General features: G+C 35.9%; 1 protein-coding gene across 5 annotated transcripts in view; it reads left to right on the forward strand.

Moving 5' to 3' along the window:
* SOX6 (SRY-box transcription factor 6) overlaps nt 1-20,946 on the forward strand; it is a 385,626-nt gene that overhangs the window by 105,944 nt on the left and 258,736 nt on the right. The window contains exon 1 of one of the 5 annotated variants that reach the window (XM_040557488.1): nt 8,918-9,413. The exons of the other annotated variants lie outside the window; for them this stretch is intronic. The gene's annotated coding sequence lies outside the window, so the exon portion shown is untranslated. Of the gene's footprint in view, nt 1-8,917; nt 9,414-20,946 lie in introns of those variants that run through there. 5 annotated transcript variants of the gene reach the window in all.

The following is a 20,946-nucleotide window of genomic DNA, read 5'->3' on the forward strand; positions in this document are numbered from 1 at the left end:
GCATGCCAGGTACAGAGTCAAAAATAGTCTTTATTGTTCTGTATGCCTCCTTCTTAGGCGACACTGATTGAGAGGTTTTGACTAGTAGGTAAATTGTTAAATGCTAGTTAAAAAATTAAATGCTTCAAGGTGCCTAGTGAATTGTCTTCTGAGGAGACGCATAGCTATCTTTTGTATGTGACTATGAAACTACATAACTATACATGCACGTGCCTTTCCCTGTATCGGCTACATCATGTTGTGTCCACCACCAAACTTAAATCCCATTACAGTTACATTTGGCCAAGTTTTCCCTTAAGCTTAGCCTGTGTTTCTGAACTGATACTAAAGTCAAGTTTGCATATGGATAGTTTTCCATAATTCGTGCAGGCTACTTAGGTGTGCTAGCATGCAACAATGTTTTTTGAAATGTTCATTGAGTGTATCATCTGCATATGAAAGTGTATGGGTAACTTTGCTATTCCTTATAATATGAAATAGTTTATCAACATAATTTCTGCTCCTCCCTGTAAAATCAGTTGTGAATTGCATAAACCAGTATTTTCTTGCAGAAAACAGCCTGGAATACAATAGCCCTACCATTTATTGAAATTAAACAGTAGTAGCCAGAAGAGTTGGAGCTGACTGCTTGTGTGATGCATTTGTCTAGTTTATTTTAATGACTGAAAAAAAATTAGCAGACACAAAAATATGAAGACTACAATTGTGAAGAGAGTGTAGGGTGTTAGTTCAAAAGTTCATTGGTATGTTCATAGTGGCAATGGTTCCAAAATCAAGTAAGAAATGTAAAAGATATTGTATGCTGTTCTGTACATTATATCAGAAACCAGATGGGAATGAAGTTTTGGAATGAGATGGAATATCTAGGATTGCAGTAAGATTTAAATTGTAATAAGAATTTCTGGTGGTGAATATGGTAATCTGATAAGTGACTTTAAGTCAAATATGTAAGTTGCTTGCTGCTGTAGTTCCTAGGGCTGACAAAAGCTACTTTGTATGACCCAAATGCAGCATTCTGGAAACCCGAAGAGCAGACAGCTCTGCTTTCTCTGATCTGACAGATGCACAAAGCTGTGCATACACTAGGGACTGACCAGGTGGAATAGGAGGCAGAGAACCTGTAGAGAAGGGTACATGGAAAAAAAAAACAGAGAGAGGTTGCGCATAATGGGACAAACCAAAGAGCTGTTACCGGTGCTTAGAGATGAGCGCTACTCCTGTTTCACAGTATATGATGATAGAGAAAATTGCTGTTTTGTATAATCAGTGCTCGTGATGGGGGGTACAAGCTGGTAATTTGAAGAACAAGATTGGGTTTCATTATGTGACTGTTATATGGGTTCCATTATATACATAGTACCATGTTATATGGGTTTTATTATACGTGTGTGTATACACACACGTGTATAGTGATTAATCTGTTGGGCAACTTGAGTGAAAAGCATTTTTAGAAGGATCCAACTTCTTTCTTCTCTTTTCTTCTTTGTGTTAAAACTACTTACATTGTTATGCACAAAATCTCAATGAGTTGATTATTTTTTTCCTAGAAATGCATTTTATTCTGCTTCCTGTCAGTGCAGAGCATATTGTGACCTTTGTTTGTGTGCCTTAGAACTATGTTCAGACAGGTGAAACAGTAAATTGTCTTTGTTGCTCTGTAGTGGCCTCCAGAGTCTCTGGGGTCAGCGTAACAGAGCACTAGAGTTACTTTGAGACGTACGTTGATGGGCCCAGTTGAACTCCTAACATATCAAAGCCCAATCAATGTCTTATTCTGCTCCACACTGGCATGATTACTGCTTTGCTAGTATTTCCACTGTGCCATGCCACTAGTTGCTGCTCTGCCAACCCAAGTCTTGTCCGCCTCCTACCCTGAAGTCTCAGATTACTGGAATACTGATGTTCTTTGACACATATTTCTATGTTCTATGTGGGTATTCAGCAAAATCCACAGAATGCAAAGTGCTGCATTTGTGTAGGTGCTGATTGTTCTAATGCTGCCTATGCACGGGCTGTACCTGGACAGCTTTCTAGCTGGTAAATGTGAAATGATGCAGATAATTTGCTATCTAAGCAGCTCTGATCTTAAAGCATGAATTCATGTCCTTTGTAGGATACTAATGCGAATTTTATTACTTGTTCACTAAAAGAGCCGTAGCATATGTCGTACATTTTAAGGAACAAACAGAACTTTTGGGGAACGGTGTATTTGCATGGTGAATATCAATATGGTAGCTGTCACAAGATGCCTTTAAAATACTTTGTTATAATGAATTCTACAAACACAGTATGTTTACAGCCACAAGTGAAAATAAAGGGAATTTCCTGGCTGTGAGTTTTAAAGGATGGAGCCACCTATCACTTCACACAAAGTCTGTTTTTCCTTAGGTGCTACTGCATTTGTTTTCTAAATAAACTTAGCAGTGTGTTTTCTGTCGCAAAGGTGGTTTTAGTCAAGAAAAAATAACAACTAAGAGGCAGCCAAGGAACACTAGTGGATGATGCATGTGTCTGTGGAAACAGGTTCTCTTATCTCAAGATTTGGTTTTGTTGGCAGACTGGCAGTTAAATTTAAATAAAGAGTGGCAGTGGCTAATGACAGTGATATCTCTGGGTTGTAGAACACTGTTGTGAAGTTCAGCATATTTTCAAACAGGTAGAGTACCACCATGTAGTTAATTTTATTAACATTTTGTTTACCAGAATTCGTTTGCCACCTTTTAAACAGCTGAAGTGTTTGAGTGGTAACTCAGCTGAAATTACCATTTTTGCACTTAAGTGTATTTTCCTTTTTGATGTAGGTCATTTCAGTGACTTACATGTTATTCTGTTAATATTTTTAAGGGCAAGTTTCCACCCCTCCACCCCCAGGCTTGGGACTATATTCTGAGGGAGTGTAGTGGCAAAGAAGTGGTAGAAGCTGGCCTGTATTGTGTAAAACAGAGAATAGTAATAGTGTGTTGATGCATGGGTTTGAGATGAAACCACACCCATGGTCATCTATATATATTTTATTTGCTAACCTGGCTGTTTTGCGATTTATCTGGAGAAGAACTGAACTGTGCTTTCTGTTGCGCACTGCTTTTGTGGCCGTTGGAATTTGAAATCGCGCAGTACCTTGCTTCTGGACTGATGGGCTTTTAAGTACAACAGAATGTAATAAGGGATAAAAATGACTGGAAATCCGTTCTACAGCCATTTTTGTCTCTTGCTGGTCAATTAGGGATCACTTGAAAGGTGGGAGACTTCTGCGAATGAACAGGCATCAAGGCCAGGTCAGCTTCTCAACATCTCATCCAACTTCCTTCTACAGTGACCTCAGAAGAACGCTGTCACGCTGTGCTGGTATGTTTGGAGGCAGTTGGACCAGGATACTTATAGCAATGTTGGCAAGTTACACAGAGAAAGCTTTTTTTTTTTTTTTAAAAAAAAAAAAAACTGTTTTAAAAAAAAAAAAGGAAAAAAAAAAAAGCCAACCAAAAAAAAAAACCGGTCAAGTGGGGTTAATCCTGGCTGCCCAGCTAATCATTCAGGGCTTTTCAGGAAGTTATTCTCTGTGGTGCCGGACAGCAGCCACTGCTGCTGCTGTTTGGACCCAGTATTGGCACTGTCAGCAAGGTTTGGCTTTGTTGCTGGTATCATGTTTTGTGTCTCTAGGTTCTGTGTGACATTTCAGCTTGCCAGAGATGTGGCCTCTGTGACCGTAGAAAGGTTGGTTCTGTGCGCAGCTTATGTGGTGCAGAAGACCAAATAAATATTTTTGCAGCTACGATTTCATGAAGGAAGTCATGACACATTTTGTCACTGTGTGATGAGAGTTCTTTTCTTTAAAATTTAGTATGAAATGTGTAAATTTGCTAAAACTCAAGTATTCAAAAGAAAAATAATAATCAAGTACTATGAGGCTTCTCCCTACTCTCAGGTTGCATTGTCAGACATTCTCCTGTAACATATTTTAGAGAAAATATCTCAAGGTTTGCAGAAAACATTTGATATTTTGCAGTTCTAGCTTGATTTTTTGTCCAATGAATTCTTACAATAAATAGCAAACTGGGAAGGGATGAAACTGTATCTGTCTTTTTGTTGTTGTTTTTGTGTTTGTTTTTTAATGCATTATTGCCTTTTGAAAACAAAGCACAAAAGCAGCAAGTTGGGTCTGGCTTCTTGAGTTTTCCAGAAATGCGTCTGTCATTTCTGTCTGAGAGTGTAAGAATTTTCCATTCTGTGCTCTCTCTGCGCCTGGTCCAAGTATCACCTTGGTGGTTTCAGATGTTTTTCTCTTCCCTTATGGTGCCTGAATGGGCACAGACTTCTGTCCAGTTAACATACAACAATCTCTCGTGCTGACTGCTGAACTCTGATCTTTGGCTGGATAGGTACTTGTTTCTTTAAGCACATGTGGTGCAGAGCAGACCTGGAGTTGGGTAATTCATAAGAGCTGGGCATTATTATTATTATTACTACTACTACTTGAAAGGGTCTGTATTATTTTGCGCAGCAGTGTGGTCACCTGGCAGCAGGTCATTAGCATTTTAGGTTTCTTTCCTTCACAACAATGCACAACATGCTAATTAGAGGGCTTTGAAAGCTAAGCAACCTGTTTTAAAATCAGACATTTTAATTTGCAGCATTAATGGCTGTATTATAATAACTGGCTTGGCTCGGGGGAGAAGGAGAGAGAAGCACTTCTCATGTTCCAGTAGCAAGTCCCAATATAACAGAGGCTGACAAAATTAAAAACCCCATAATGTGACCTTTGCATGGGATAAAAGGCTGTTTCATAACAATTTCCTTTTGTTCTTTGTTTAAGCCATTACTCCAAAAGGAGCCTCCGATTAATCTAAGTAAATGCATCATTACAGTCCTAATCCATGTCCTTCTGTCAGTGTCTGTTTTAATTAAATAAGAAACACTAGCAGAAAGATATCACGCACAAAGCTGTGATTGGAGAAAGAGGGCTGTTTGATCAGGGTGAGATTAAAAAAGGCTTTACTGTTTTGTCCTTTTGCTCTAGATGCTATAATGTAGGTTAAAGGAAGAAAACTTGCCTAATAGTTTAGCACATTGCTCCCCATTACAGTATTAAAATACCTAGATTTACGAATGAAACTATTCCAGCCATCCAATTAATTACGTACCAAACATTCACAGACAAATGGCACAGCAACATGGTTTGAGTAATTTGACACTTTAATATATTTGAGACTGTATACACAGTTGGCCAGAAATTGTAGTCAAGTGCAGGTTTTTACATTAAAGAAAGCACCGAGTAAAACAATTTATGAATTTATGTACTTTTTTTTTTTCTTAGTGACTTGTGGCTCCCAAATTGTAGCATGATCTATTGCAAGCCTCTGAGTTTTTAAAATTTTTTTATTTCTCACAAAATCAGAATCATTACTTTAAAGCAATGAGGAATCCATTTAATAAATGTTGTAACATCTAGCTAGTTAGTATTGCTAAAGCAATACATATGTAACAGACTCTTCCTCAAGGTAGTATTTCAAGATCCCTGTGGTGAGGGTTTTCTCCCATATCCAGGCCATTATCTGATGTAATGAAAAGAGAAAGTGTGCAACACAGAGATTGTTAATTAATTTAGCCTAACAAGATGAAGATAAATGAAGCAAAGCATGGATTGAATGAAGCAAGAGGTCTTATTTACAATTTAATACTTCTTTATATTAGGCATTTTTCAATTTACAAAAGAAAAGACTGAGTTTAAAGAAAATGTGTTCTGTGAGTGCATGCAAGACAACTCTTCGTTACGTGAGCAGTTCTAAGGACTGCTGAAAATGCCTTGTGGGTTAACCTTTAACTTTGTTTTCTCCCTTTGTTTTTTTCTTCCCTTTTTACTTTTGTTCTCATTTTGATTTACAATATGTTCATAAGAATAAGAAAAAATTAAATTCTAAACTTTTTCCCATTGAATTAAATAACAGTTCCCGTGGGTATTCTTTCAAGCCCTAATTCACTTGTTTCTGGTTGTTCATATAACCTAGAGTCATCACCTATTTCTGAACAATCTTTATGTAGAAGGGTTCATTGAGAGCTAACTATTAAAAAAAAAAAAAAGGAAAAAAAAGACACAATTTCACTTTCTGTTCCAAAATGTAAATATATTACTTGCTTATGTAGCGTTACTTAATAATGATTGATGTAATAAAATTATGATTTTTGAGTTGCAGGATTATTTTTCCCTTAAGATCATGTTTATTTTAAACAATTTGTGACAAACCATACATTTCACTTCTTATCAATAAAATGAGGAAGAAAAAAAGACAGTCCAAAGATTTTATGTATCTTTCTTCTCAGCCCTAATTTTAAATAAAGATTGTCCAAAGCTAAAAGTAAATTGCAATTTACATCAGTTGAGTTGCTTCATCTCAAGGTATATTACTCAGTTTCCCAATGACAAAGTTTTATGATAGAATTCCATGGAACATGCAAAGAAAAAACAAGGTCAGTCATTCTTAATATCTAAGCCATTAAGCAAACAAAAAAGTCCCGTGTTGTGGCTGACTTAGGCATACCTTTATCAGTTTGATCTAGACCCCAAATTCTAAGTTGTGACCAAATATACTAGTTTTTTTTTTTTTTATTTTAATTAAAAACCTTTCCTTTTTAGAGATGAATTGGATCTGTCCACTATTTGACCTTCTGTCATTATTTCTGTCTGCAAAGGAAATGCCTTCCTTCCTTTTACAGTAGCTAGACAGGACAGTGTTATCTCGTGTCACTGCAAGCAGTGGTCTCTACAAATAGCATTATTAGGTCCCTATGTTTTTGTCCTGGGGGTCATGAACAAATCCATGCAACTGCTTCTAAAGATTTCAATAAATAGGACTTTTTATCCAGACAATTGCCTTTTATATTACTTTTAAACAAAACTACTAGTCCATCAAGAGTTTCAAAAGGAAAACAATTCTACAGAGTGCTGGTATGGCAGCACAGACTAATCATTATGGCACCCATTCTCCAGTCCTTTATTTTTCAAGTCCACAACAATAGGTTGTTGATTCAATGGACAAGACCAGAACAATTAAGTTCTCTGTTTAGCAGCAGTGCAGCATTTTAATGCCCTCCTCTAATAATGGTCTCATTATTGTTATTCTAAGACAGGGCCTCAGGAGGAGGAATATTTGCTGGAGGTACGTCATTATTTTGCAAATTTCGATTAGCTCATCATGTTGTCTGTACTGTGAAAATCGTAGCTAATTAGGGCAGTCAGTTAGACTACCAGCTTTTGAGCTTATGAGTTAAAAGGTAGCACTCTTGATAGGCCAGCGATGTGAAAAAGGTGGTAAAAAGGGGGATTAGAGCTGTTGCCTTAGTAACTCTAACTTCCATCTGTGCGGGAACAATGGACCTGTGTTTCTCCTCCACCTTGGTGTAAAAATTGGTTTTGTTTTGAAAGGACAGGGCTTTTTATGACAATCTGGAATTCAGCCTGAGTCTAGTTTTAGTTGTTAGGAGAGACCATTGGAGGCTAGGAGAGATGAAAGGTCATGGCAAGCTTCAAGGACATGAAAGGTCATTGTCTCTTGGAACAATGGATGATTGTTCCGTCCCATTATTTCTAGCCAGCCACGAAGTCAGGTGATGGAAGAGATACCACCAGCTTAGTCAGGTGAAATAGGAGAGGAAGACAATGCCCTTTCTGAAAAACAAAAGATAACTATAATTTGCCTTTATTAAACAAAGTTGCACTTATTCGTGACCATCCTCAGAAAAGGGTTGTTTACTGACTTACTATTCTAGCCTGCTTTGTTCAGTACACCCTCTGTAGGCCATCACATCTCTGGGAAGCAATCCAACGTGTTAGAAAATGTTGTTTAAGCTTTCTTTCCATGAAGAGGAGCCCCCAGGAGTACCACTGATGTGATACTTAACAATAAATTTAGTTGTTGTAGCTTTCTCACATTATTGGTGTTCTTAAAAGGTTTTCCTTCAAACGCACACAGAATAAAATTAACTATAAATATGAAATAAATTTGCTTCAACATTTTATAGCATTTTATCATAAATTCTAAAGCACATATCAGAGAAAGTTTACAGCAAACTGTATTAGTTCTTACAGTAAAGAGAGCGGTAGAGAGAGCAGAGACCTACAGTTGTGTAAAAATAGATTTGTTATAGGACTTCTCTTACAAAAAGGGAAATAGCCAAAGTCTGTTCTGTGCTATGCAGTAACTTTAGGTGATTCTGTCCCTTTGTCTAAGGGAAAAAATAAAAATACTGCAGTATTATTTAATAAAACAACTATAGCACAATTTACGAGGAAAGCAATTCTGTTAGTAGACCAAACTGTTGTCTCTTATATTTTCCCTAGAGCATCCAAAAGCCCCAAGTAATTGTTTTCCAGGAACAACAACAACAAAAAAAGAAAAGCAAGGCTTTTTGTATGATTTCTCTGTTTTTTGCAGCATGATGCATATCAGCCATGCAACAAGTTTATTTTTCTCTTCCTCTTCCCTCTGTCCCCAACCAAAGCACATCCCAAGGTCCATCTTATATCTAGTTTCTTCAGGTTCAGACTTCCAGATTGTTTCACCTTCCTGTACTAGACCTCTAATACCCTTTGCTTGGTTTGTTTTATAATCTTTCTACTTATTCCACTGCAGAGCTACCAAAATATATTGAATTCTTATGAAACTGATAAAATTTATGGAATTCACTCCTATTACTTTGGAAAAATAAAATTGCATATAATTAATAAGTATCCCATCTTAAACTGTTTTGACCTTATTTGAACTCCCCTTTTTAGCTATTCTGGGCCTCTCTTATCTCATTTTAACTCCTGGCCACTCTTGCTCTTGCTTTCTGACAACACAGATGGACGGCCTTGCACAAGCTGATAACTGTGGTAATTTCTCAGCACGGTATTCAATAATAAAAGATGTTATTTTCAGAGTTCAGCAGGCGTGTTTACACGTACTGTGTATTTACACGTACACTGAAGAGGCGAGTTTGAGCAGTAGCTTTATGGGAGCATGCTGTCTTCCGAGCCGCTGGACTTCCCAGCTTTCAGTTTGTTGATGCTTTGGTTTACTGGGCTCCTAGGTTTAGTAAGTAGAGTCTCTGAGAAAAAGAAAGTCTTATTTTAAGAATTGTTTTTTATTTTTTTTGAATAATCTATTCTTAAACTTTCTCTTTATATCTTTACTTAGTTGTCGTGTGTGTGCTATGAAATATTTTATTATTTTCATATTAAAATGAACTGCACAGTGTAGTCTGCTGAGTTCAAAATGGGAGCCATACAAAGGGTTAACCAGCAGAGAATTACAAATGAACTATCAGGAAAGTTGATTATTAATCCAGCTAGAGAGAAAATATCCTTCCAGTTAGCAAGAATTAGTACCTGAAGAGCTGATAATATTGTTCGGGCTGTCGGTGTGGAATGGCAAAGCCAGGTAAGCTAGACATCATCTCAAAGAAATATTGTTTTTTCCTTTTGTTTTTCATTGAAGGAGAATTCAGTTTTAAAAAGAATCTTTGTTGATTTACTTGAACTGTCAGCAGATGAAACGGCATATGTTGATCCTCAATTTCCTCAAATGAATGAAAGAAATTAAAATTGTGCTTTAACATTGGTAAGAGGAAATATTTGTTAGCTAAGCAGTGTATTTAACTGTGAAATATCTTAACAGTTCTTCACCGGTGTGCGGTTAAGTATGAGACCTGATCGCAAAACCTGCAGAGTCCTTTGCAACAGCAAGCTATATATTATGTATTTTTTCTTTAGTCATGCTTGAACATATTGTGGAAGTTTATGGAAATATTTATGTTACAGAGCTCTTTCATTTACAGGGATATTATAGTTCAGTGTTCACAAGATATGAATGATATATTAAAGTTTGTTTTTGAAATATCATGAACGCATTCGTGTTCATTTAAAAAACAACTTTTTTTTTTTTTTTTCTGGTGGGGTTTAAAAATCTATGATCTGGAGTTAGAAGGAAATGGATGTTTGGTAAACATCCTGCTGTGTTTATACAGAGAAATGAAAACCAAACCATTAGATCAACTGGACATAATCTTCTTATAGTTTTACTAATTTTACTAAAGACTCATAGCTCTATCTCGAGAAAACTCTGAAATTTGCCTGTTATATTTGTGCCAATTTTATTAAACCAAAGTTATGGTGGACGTGTTTTTTTTTTTTAATGGTCTTCACTATTTAGCTTATTATACGAGATGTGTAAAATGTTTTAAATAGTCGTGGTTTGATACTATAGAACTTAGTGTGTTTACAGTGTTTAATTTTTTTTTTTCCTAAATTGTGTGCTGTTACTTAAATTAGTAGCATTTAAAAAAAAATCTGATTTGCTTGTAGAATGGCATTAAATATGCTTATAGTGTTACTACAGTATATGTCATGGTGAAAAAATTTACCATCTCTAGATTTTAGCTGATGCCTATGAAACAGCCTGAAAGCTACCTGGTAGGGGTTGTGATAAGGCAAGAATCAAAAGGCAGATTAAAAGCAAAGCAACCCAAACCTGAAGGCTGAGCCCCTGTAGCAATTTAGTTCTACATGGCAACCTTTCATGAACCATACAGAAAGGAAGAAACTTTTTGAGAATGGATTGAGATATGGCCTAGGACAAAGGAGAAGGGGAAAGAAGGGAACAACAGGCAGTGAGGAAAGTGAAAAGGGAAGTGGTGTTGGTCTGCCAGGCCTTGCTGGTTTGCATGTGATGTTGTGACGTTGGCCTGCTCAAGAAGAGGCAGCAGGTGCCTGGTTCTTCTGAAGAGTGACTCATCACGTTCAAGTAAACTGAAATCCCAGAATCTGCTGTGGATGGAGCTTCCAGAGCAACAAATACTGGCCTTTTGGAAGCTATGCTAAACATTCAGGTATAGGGAAGCAAATAGGTTATCGTGGCACATTTTATCCTAGATTTTTATTTTATTTTATTTTTTTTATTTTAGGAGAAGGTGGACATAATAAATAAGCTGCTTTGCCTGAATTTGAACACTAGCGTCTAGGAAATATATAAAGAGCAAGAAAACGAATGATGCAAAATTATCGCACAGGAAATGATATACGTGAAAAACAAGATTGTAATTAGTGGAGGAAAGTAAGAAACTGATTAGAGAAATGAAGTTTCCCAGATGTTGAAGGCAAAAATTAAAGTTAAATTAGAGGAGCTCTTTTAACTAGTACTGGAGAAGAATGCTTGCTTCAGAATGAGAAAGTGAATAGTAAAATTAGGAAAGAGCTGGCAACTGAGTCAAGCTCAAATGTTTTCCTGCACGAGTGAATCTTTGGAATGCTCTGCTTGGAACTTCATCAGGAAAACCAGTGTAGTTCTGTTGGAGAAAAAACAAAAACAAAATGAAACTTGCTGTGTGCTTACATGGACTGATTAAAGGTGATTGTATTACTTATGTGTGTGTTAACCCACAAAGTAGACAAATTGGTTGGATTTTGAAGTAGTATTTCAGGATTTATTGTATTTTGTATGTAAATGTAGCTGACACCTGAGCTGACACACTGTATTGGTTCAACTGACAGACTTTAATAATCATTTTAAAATCTATTCTAAGTTTTGGTTCATTGGCAGAATCCTAAATCATCAAATATTACCCACAACTAAAGAGAAAGTCTTGAAAAACTTCCTCAGCTATAAGCCAGTGTAAACTGTCATTTAATTATAGTAATTTAAATATAGTAACTTATAGTAATTTAAATATAGTAACTATGGTAAAAGTAATATAGTTAAATATAAAAAGGAAACAAAAGAGCAGAAGCTGTCTTTTTGTGTCCATTCCTGTGACTCATTTCAAACTCAACAGTATCATATAACAGAACCTGTGAAAAAAGTCCCCGCAGCCAGTTCTGCAGGGTTCTAGGGCTGATATGGCCCTTGCTTTTGTGACAGTTGTAGCTTCTTGGTTGTCTATTTTAAAAAAAAAAAAAGGTTTGAAACATCTGGAATTGATTGATAAGAACATCATCTGATTTAGCAGAACTAGTTTGAGCAGAGTTTTCATGTTAAGTAAAGTTGCTGCATTCTCTTCAGTGCTGACTGTGTAGCTCCCCAATGTGTCTAAAGGCTTGAGGCTGAGAAGTGGTGGATTCCTAGAGTAAGTTCCAGAGGTCTTTGACTAGCCAGCTGTATATCTGGAAACACAGCTGAAATTTAGGGGCGGCTGCTGAAGTGGTTTACCTGCAGAAAGCAAACTGTTCTCGTCACTGCATGGTAGGGACAGTACGATGACATGATGGGTGGGGTGGAGCATAAATATCTACACGTCGTTTCATTCTCTACTTTATTAAAGCCTGGTAGTAACGAGAAGCTTGTCTACAGAAACAGATGGCCGAAGAAAAGGTTGGGCCAGTGTTTTTGTTTCTTGGACCACACCTTGTCTGTGATGACAGTGCTGGAGAGAGAATGTGTTTCAGTTCATTAGGAGCTCAGTGAGGCTGTATGGGTGACACTGAAGTATTTTATAAGATTCAGTGTAAAGCTGCATAGTTCAAGGAAGCTCATGTCTTATTAGCTATGGCTAAGGTCAGTTATCCACACAATGAGGGGGAAACTCTTTCATAAACAAGTAGATAAATATGGTGCAGCTGGTGCTTAGCCACGCTTCAGGACCAAAGGAGCTCATGAACACTCTGGCTTCTGCAGAGTCCTCGCAGAGCATCATCAGCTTAGAGCGGTCAGATGCAAAATTGCCAGGTTGCATCTTGAAAAAAAGGGTAAATTCAGGGCAATCTCGTGACTTTGCATGTAGGTATCTACCTCAACAAGAGATTAAATGGAGAATATAGAAACCTGAGAACTCTCCTTCTAGAACAAGAAAAAACTGTAACATGTTAGAACTGAAAAATAAGTAAACCTACCTAATGTAAATAACTGAATAAAGCAGGTCACTAAGCCCAGTGTCTGGTGGGCTTTGGTTTCCGTACAAGCTGCTGAGTGCTCAATGCTTTTTGAAAATGCCACTTAGGTTTGTAGGTGTCTATCATCACTTGATCCATCTCAGATAATATATAGAGAAATCTTTTAAGATTTCATTTTGCCTTTGGGACTAGCATTTTTAATGTCTTATGGAAAATAGTATTTTAAACAGCTGCAAAGAGAGAAGAGTGTGAAGAGTTAATTGAATCATACACAGTTAGAGGAAAACATTTTTTCGTTCTTTTTTTCCTCATTAGAAGTAGGAATTGCATGTGTTCTTTATTATATCCATCATATATCAATAGTTTTTTTTAGAAGACTTGCTCATGAAACAGTGAATTTCTTCAAGGCACATTGTTTTATTTTCAGCTGCTAAATCCTGGAGCAATCAAATGTGACATTTTTCATTGTCTGAATACAGTTCTGTGGTAGCAGTGGATGATAGTACCTAAGATCCCTAGAAGTATAAAATGTAATCCCCTCGCTGTTTTACTACACAGGCTTTAGCTGCGTTTTCATAGATGCTAGAGAAGAATCTGTTGGTATTTCTTCCATTCTTCCAAAGATAGTAAAATCAGTATTTGTATAATTACTAGTTACTAATTATTCTAGAACTTTTAGACTTTTTTTTTTTTTTTAAATAAAATAAACTTTCTCTAACTGTAGTCACCTAATTTTCTGAGAGACAAAAGATGGGGGATTGACTGTTGTCCCACAGACGTCTCTGTTTCACTAACCAGGCTGATGAGACTGGGCTTTGCAGGTGTTCAGTGTAGGAGGCAAGCAGTGCTGCTCCCAACAGAGTGGAGGTTTGTCAGGGCTTCTGATTAAATTGCTCAAACCGACCAACCTCCATTGCCTTGGGAGAAGGCCAAAGTCGGGCACTTCAACAGCCGCTATAATACACAGATGTTGCTGAATCTCTGGGACATCAGCAGACGAGAAAATTCTCCTTGTGGCCTCTCTGCTTCCGGACGGGGTGGCTAATGCGGACTGTATACCCCAGTTTGTCTGATATCTGGTAGTTTATGTGCATGTGCAAATTTCTTACCATTTTACAGTGGGAGAATCATCTGTTTTAAACCTTAGTGAGAACTACCTCAGGCAAATCCTAACTATTTATGTTCAGTTTTTTCAAAACAGACTTTTCATCATAACAATATTTGTTTAATTTAGACTTAATAAGAAAGTAGAACAAATGTCTTTAACTTGAGAAAAAAAAACAACAAGCATATATAAGCATACTTCCCAATTTTTGCATGAAAAACATGAGCTAAATCACATCTATCTTTGTTCTTCCTTTACTGTGGTAAGCTTTTAGCATTTATAGAGGTAATATATGGTCTACTAGTGCTTACACTGAATCTTTCTTGTCTGTGATTTTTCAATAGACTGCTTTTCTTGGAGAGATATTTTCAGTATGTTGTTGATTATTCTTTCTTCTCTCCACTTCTGCCATCAGTTACAGTCTGTTTAATGCTATCATCACATTAGGTGCACATTTTTGAGGCAAAAAAAAAAAGCTGCTGCTGGTGACCCCATGACAACTGTCTGGTAAACCTGATTACTAATCTACAGTATTGTTTAATGTAAAGGCCAAACACTGCAGGAGGGAAAGATTGTTTTGTTTTACATTCTTAGTAAGAAGGGAGCTGCTATATTTCTTCTGAACTTCTATAAGAGAATAATAACCCTTCCTTGCTTGTCAGGATTCAGAACCAGGAGTCGAGTGCACACCTGCCTAGATCTCCTATATCAAAGAAAGAGCTAAGTTTTGGAATTGATGTCAAAGTCAGCTAAAGCAATCAGGAATAGCAGTTTTTGTTCTGGGGAGGATTAGGTTCTGCTTTGAGCTATATCAATATAGGTCTGAAGTTAGTGTATGGACTTCATTAGGATTATTTGCTCCTGCATCCTTTAGCTGTGACATGTAATCCAGAGTTACTTGTCAAATACAGACAGTCTGTCCTCTGTCTTCTGCTAGTAGCTGTCTGTAGTGTGTGAGTGGAAAGAGTAAAAAGTGACTACTTCTCCTAGTATCAATAACGACTTCTGTATTGTGTGAGAAATGTCATTTATTCCTTTTCCTAAAAACGCTATTTTCAGGGAAAAATTAGAAAGGTAAATTGGTACCAGCAAATAAATTATTGAGCCTTTTTCTGAATGCTTTTTTACACCGTCACTCCACTAGCCTTTAAAGGTATGATCAACATGCCTTGGTTGGTAGGTGATCATAGAAGTCTTGGAAACAAGATTACCTGCACACTTTCAACAGCATAGTGGCATATATAGGAAGAATGATTTACTTCATCTGCAACGGTGAAACACAGCTAATTCGTAGTTGAATTTTAATTCATCCGTGGTGATGTTCTGATTTTACTTCTGCACCTCCAGCAGTGCAGCAACTGTTTTAGTTTAAAAAATGTGCCAATGTATCTGAATACATCTTCATAAATTATTAAAACCATACAAAATGAATTGACTGATGCCAGATGAGTCTAAAGAGACTGAACCACACAGTAAACAATTGAAAGAAAAAATAATATTTATTGTTATTTTAAAAATATCTAGCTTTATAAACCTGAACTGTGATTATTAGATGTAGACTAGGAGGTTATCAATGTAGTAGAAAATTTGTAGCAAAGACTTTAGTCCTGCAATGTGAATGCACATAATGCAGTTGAACAATGACTACTAAGGCAGTTATTTACTGTAGTCCTCCTTACTAACAATTAGCTTAGTGAATTCCTTCTATATTATGTATGTATGACGTTGACATTTTTGTCTATGTATTTATGTATGTCTATATATAGTATACACAGAAACACATACTTATGTACCTGCATACAAGTCTGTTTTGTCCATTATTTATATATATGTGTATGCAAAAGTGTATCTGTATATATATGTGAACATATGCATACATCTAATAGTCATTTATGTACATATGCATAATAGTATCCTATATAATTGTCATATTAATATTAGACACAAAACTTCATACTTGCATGTATAATATATATGTCTGTCTTGTGCATCATTCTACTTTCAGAGATGCTATTCTAGATTTTAGAGGAGTAAAACACTATCAGCCAAATACTGAGAGTTAGCTGATGTAAATTGGTAGTAGATTAGAATGATTCTGAGTCTTACAGGCTATTGGTTGCAATTTTACTTACAAAATGCTTGAGTCAGTTCCTGCCTATCAATGGACTTGTAACCATCCTGTTATTCCACCTTGCACTTTCAGGATTTATAATATTAAGCAGATTGGGAATTGGGCATTGTATATTTGCTTGTTGCGTAAATATTTATAAAATTGCTTTTGGAAATTATACAGATCATATCAATGTTCTTTGTCAACTTTTTTTTCTTCCCCAAGGGCTTTGAGTAAAAAGGCATCACAGACCAGTTTTTTGGCCATATCTTTGGAAGTAGTACAGTCACGATCTTGATAAATCTCACCATGAATGGCTGCTGTCCCCTAATTTTTCTGCTACTCTGGAATACGGTTCCTTTTCTCATTGGTTGTTTTGCCTTTTCCTCTGGAATACCATAATCTTTTAACCTGTTATGTTGTGAAAACTGTAAAAGAACCTATCCAAAAAAACCTTTAGATGCTTAGATTATTATTATTATTAATGTTAGAATATAGATTTTGTAATGATTTTTTGGCTTTTATCCATAAATGTTTCCTACAAGAATAAGCAAGTATTAATTCTTTTTTCTGTTTTAATCCTACTTTGCTGATCAAACCTCTCCAGTTAGAAGGAGTGTTTATCACTTTTCTGTCAAATAAAAGATAATAAAGTACACATACTTTACAACTTGAACATATATAAAACCCTTGAAGACAGTGGACAGGTGACAAGCTGAAGTCATTTCTTTTTGTTTATACTCTGAAAGAGACCTTTTCTGCTGAAATATTTGTTCACATGTTTTTAAAAGTCTTATAGCAGATGGCCTTTAAATAACCTCTATTAGTTTCTAGTCACAGAGAAATTTAGTTGAAAAATTAGAGAAATATAAATCATTGTTATACAAAAAAATTATATTAGAGTTTAGAAGAACATTTTAAAGTAGAAAATCATGTATTAAAAATGTTCCAGCATGTTGTACTTCAGCTGTTGATGAATACAAGGTACAATATAGACATATAGAACAAAGAATCTAAATATATACATTTAATTCTCAGGAAATTTTGTCTGTATAGGAGAAGATGATCTAAGAGTGCAGGTAACTGGGTGTGAATCAAGTTGGCCATTGATTATACAGTTAACCTTATTATAGAAGCTGATTTGGGGGCAAACTACCAAATGTTGTCCTTTTGTAAGAAATTTCACTCTCACCAGCTAACCAATTAAGCTGAACATTTCACCTCACAGTATATAAACTTAAAATGGTTTTACATACAGAGGCTAAGATTTAAACAATATTTTATTATGGAGCCCTGAGACATGACTCTCCTTTTTCTTCTGATCAGTTTATTCTGCTTTTTTTCCTTCTTATTTTTTTGTGCTACTCTAAGCAACAAACTGAAGGGTTTGAGGTTTTTTCATTTTTTATATAGTTGTTGCTATTAAATCCTTACCTTACTTAATGCATTGATATTTTTAATAGTGTTACCATTGGTAACCTAAATTTACTTATATCTTTTTTTTTTTTTTAATATACAATTTAAGAAAGCACAGATTCCTGTTATATGGAGTTACTGAGTTTTTGTTTTCAATTCGTTTCATGAAAGGCTGCACTGTAAAGAACTGAGCAGCCGAAAGGGCTTTTTATTCTTAAAATAGGTGTTGCATTTGATGCAACTTTCCTGTACATTCTCAAAATATGTCACGAGCATGCTCTGAATGAAAGGACCAGATATTATCTTTCTTGATGTAATTGCTGGGCTTTGTGCGAGATTGGTAAAGATTTGCTATTGCCATGAGAGCGTCAACCTGTGTTATTGAACCATTGAGCACTTGCACACTTGTGTTCAGTAGTGACCTGAGAATCCAGGACTAGTGATAAGGGGACAAAAGAAAGCTTTTGTATTCCACTTTGGTTTCAAGAGCTTTATTCCCACCCAGCAGCTTTTTCAAATCAGTTCCATATACTCACATGGGGAGTCATTTATTTTTTCTACTAGGTGATTGTGAGCACACTGGTAATAGTTTAACAGCTTTACCATTTTAGCTGGCAGATATTCTTTTTGTTTATACTTTAATGCTATTTAATATTACCAACATATTTGAAGGCCTGAGTATTTTTCTCTAGTCCATTCATTAAGGTTACTTGGATTTTGAGAAATCTCATTAAAATCATTAAGCTCTATACAAGCATCTGCACTTCACTTATAAATTACACACACCAGATTACAAGGTCAAGAACATAATTTTCATAGTTTAAAAATAATATTGGATCAGTTTTTTTAATACATTGGTTTGTCACCTAAAAGTCCTTCTATACTGGCAATTTTTCTTTCCGCACTGATAACAAGTATGGTATAATTATCCGACCTTTGTTATCCAATTGTTATGGTTTATAGGTTGATAACCATTGCATGAGCTATGAAGTGCGGACCTGTCCCTGCTGCATTCCCTCAAAAAAAGAGAAAAGGAAAAGAAAGAAAGTAGAAAAAAGTAGAAAAAAACCCCTCTCCACTAACCATTAAATTGTAGGGTGATCTAGAGATAAAAGCAGAATCTCTTTTTTGCTTTTCAAATATTTGCCTGGCCTTCAAAAGGTATTTGCCTTTTGTGTTTACATTGGATTTATTTTTTTGGCCTACATGCAGAAAGAGAATGATACATTAAAGAATAATGAACAATAGAGAGGAAAATGCTCTCAGCTTTCACATCTACCCTGTATTTTGTACTTCAGGTTTATTTTTTTTTAATCTTGTCTACTTTTATTTAAATAGAAACTGCTGAGTATTGTAAAGGGTTGTAAATGTGAAAGTATCAGATAAAGTCCTGTGCAAGAAGGTAATCTACAGGTTGGCAGGCTGTAATGAGAGTTGGTAAAGTGCCGTTTTGTAGTATGAACCTTTGGGACCTCAAGCTATTCTTGTGTGTGGCAGAACAATGTAAAGTTTCAAAAGCCAGTACTCTGTCATTTGCAGAATTCTTTTTGCTGTTCCTGAATGGAACAGGTGAGGTTTGCATCTGTAAAGTTTTATAAATCTTCACTAGAGCAAAAGGAAAGATGTTTGTTGAAAGCTGAAGTCTGTGTTGTATCACCTTCAGTTCTTTCCTTCTGGATGGCTTCCTTGGAACCTACAGTTCCCTCATGGATTTTTTCCCACCAAAGAAGTAGGATTTAAGCAAGTTTATATCACATATAATTTGGTATAAAAGCTCATATTTGAGGGAAGCACCACTTTGTAATCATTTGTCCAAACGTTATCTTTGTTGCTGAGGTTGGTCCCCTTGCCCTGTAACATACTATCCCCATCATCAAAAGCCTGTGATTTTGGTAGAGTGGAATCATGAGATGGAGGTGTTTCCCAACTTTGTTTATTGTAATAATAGATGTTTTTGATGCCATTAACTTGAAGACGGATGTGACCCAAGGATTTAGTTGAAGTACCTTGAATAACATGCTTAAATAATATATGTTTATAACATATACATATATTTCACACATGTATGTCATAAAGCTCTTACTATGTTACAGTTTGTGAAAATTACAGTCAGTTAATAATGTGTCAGCTCCCCACTGTGTGCTTTGTAGGATACTGAATGGGTGTTACATGATTTATTTGCTAGATTTTGCAGGTTTTCTGTAGCGTGTCAGATGCCTTGCTGATTGCTTGGTGAAGCCTAGAGCATGAGCTCGCTCCTGCAATGTTTATTTTAAGTCATTCTACATTTGCTTAAAAGTATGACAGTCTTAAAATCAGAAGATGACTTCCTCCAAACTTTCATAAAAAGCTGAATATGTTTTAGTTAGAGTATTGTTTGTAATTTAGATGCGCACTTGTGTGACAATCATAATTTACTTTATAGTTTTTAGAATTGTAGGGAATGGATTCATAATGAAACATACTATAGTGTTGCTAGAATGATTATAATACTGTCAATAATTTATACACTTCTCTGGGATTTTATTAAAAAAGAAAAAAGTATTTCTTGACACTGTCCATAAAATAGAAGGTTTCTCTCTCCTTTTAGCAATTCCATTCATATGTGTTTCCTTGACCTCCTCATGTCTTCTCATTCTTTCATTAACAGAGAACTAGTAAGCCATACTGATACGGGTGAGGTGTTTTTTCTTCCACTTCTAGAGTTAGGAAGTGGGAAAGCCCAGTTAAGTGTCTCAGTTCTCTATATTCATTATATTTCTGGTGACTTTTCATGCTGTCTCTTAAGATCATAGTGGAGTGTTTCTTTTCAAATTCTTGCATCCATGCCCCGCAGCACGTGCAGACTTGAAGACTAGTTAGAAGGTGTAGAAATACCTCTTTTCAAAAAGTATAAAATCCTGAAGACATTTGATGATTAGATAAAAGTTAATGGAGTCTCAAGATACAAGCTGCTTGAGCAAGCCGTAGGTCTTTATGGTATTCTGTCATACTACCACGCAGTAAGTTATGTCAGGATAACGTGGTTTAAAATGGATGGGTAAATTTTTGTGTGTCTTTGAGAGCATCTAACAATAACTTGTATAGCTATAGGATTTAACAGGCAAAGAAATTAAAGGCAGTTTAGAAAATGAGAAATTGTGCAAGTTGACAATTTTAGAATTGAGGACCTTGTCTGATGCTCATAAAGTTTCTAATGTCATACTCTTTGTAGTTATAATGTACGTTACTTATATGATTAATTCACTTCTGAACTTGGGTGTGCTTTCGTGAATGAGGTATATGTTTATAATTCCTGGCTTTCAAATTTACGTATGTGAATATAGCAAGAGCTCAGTTAGTTCTGGCAATAATAGTCCTAGAATATGGAACTTCTGAGAACTTCCTTGCAAATTGAAGGATTCCTTCATTTAATGAAAATGGTAGAGAGAAACTTGCCAGAGTTGCAAAGAATCATTT

This window comes from Cygnus olor, chromosome 5, assembly GCF_009769625.2.
Source record: "Cygnus olor isolate bCygOlo1 chromosome 5, bCygOlo1.pri.v2, whole genome shotgun sequence".
Taxonomy (NCBI): domain Eukaryota; kingdom Metazoa; phylum Chordata; class Aves; order Anseriformes; family Anatidae; genus Cygnus; species Cygnus olor.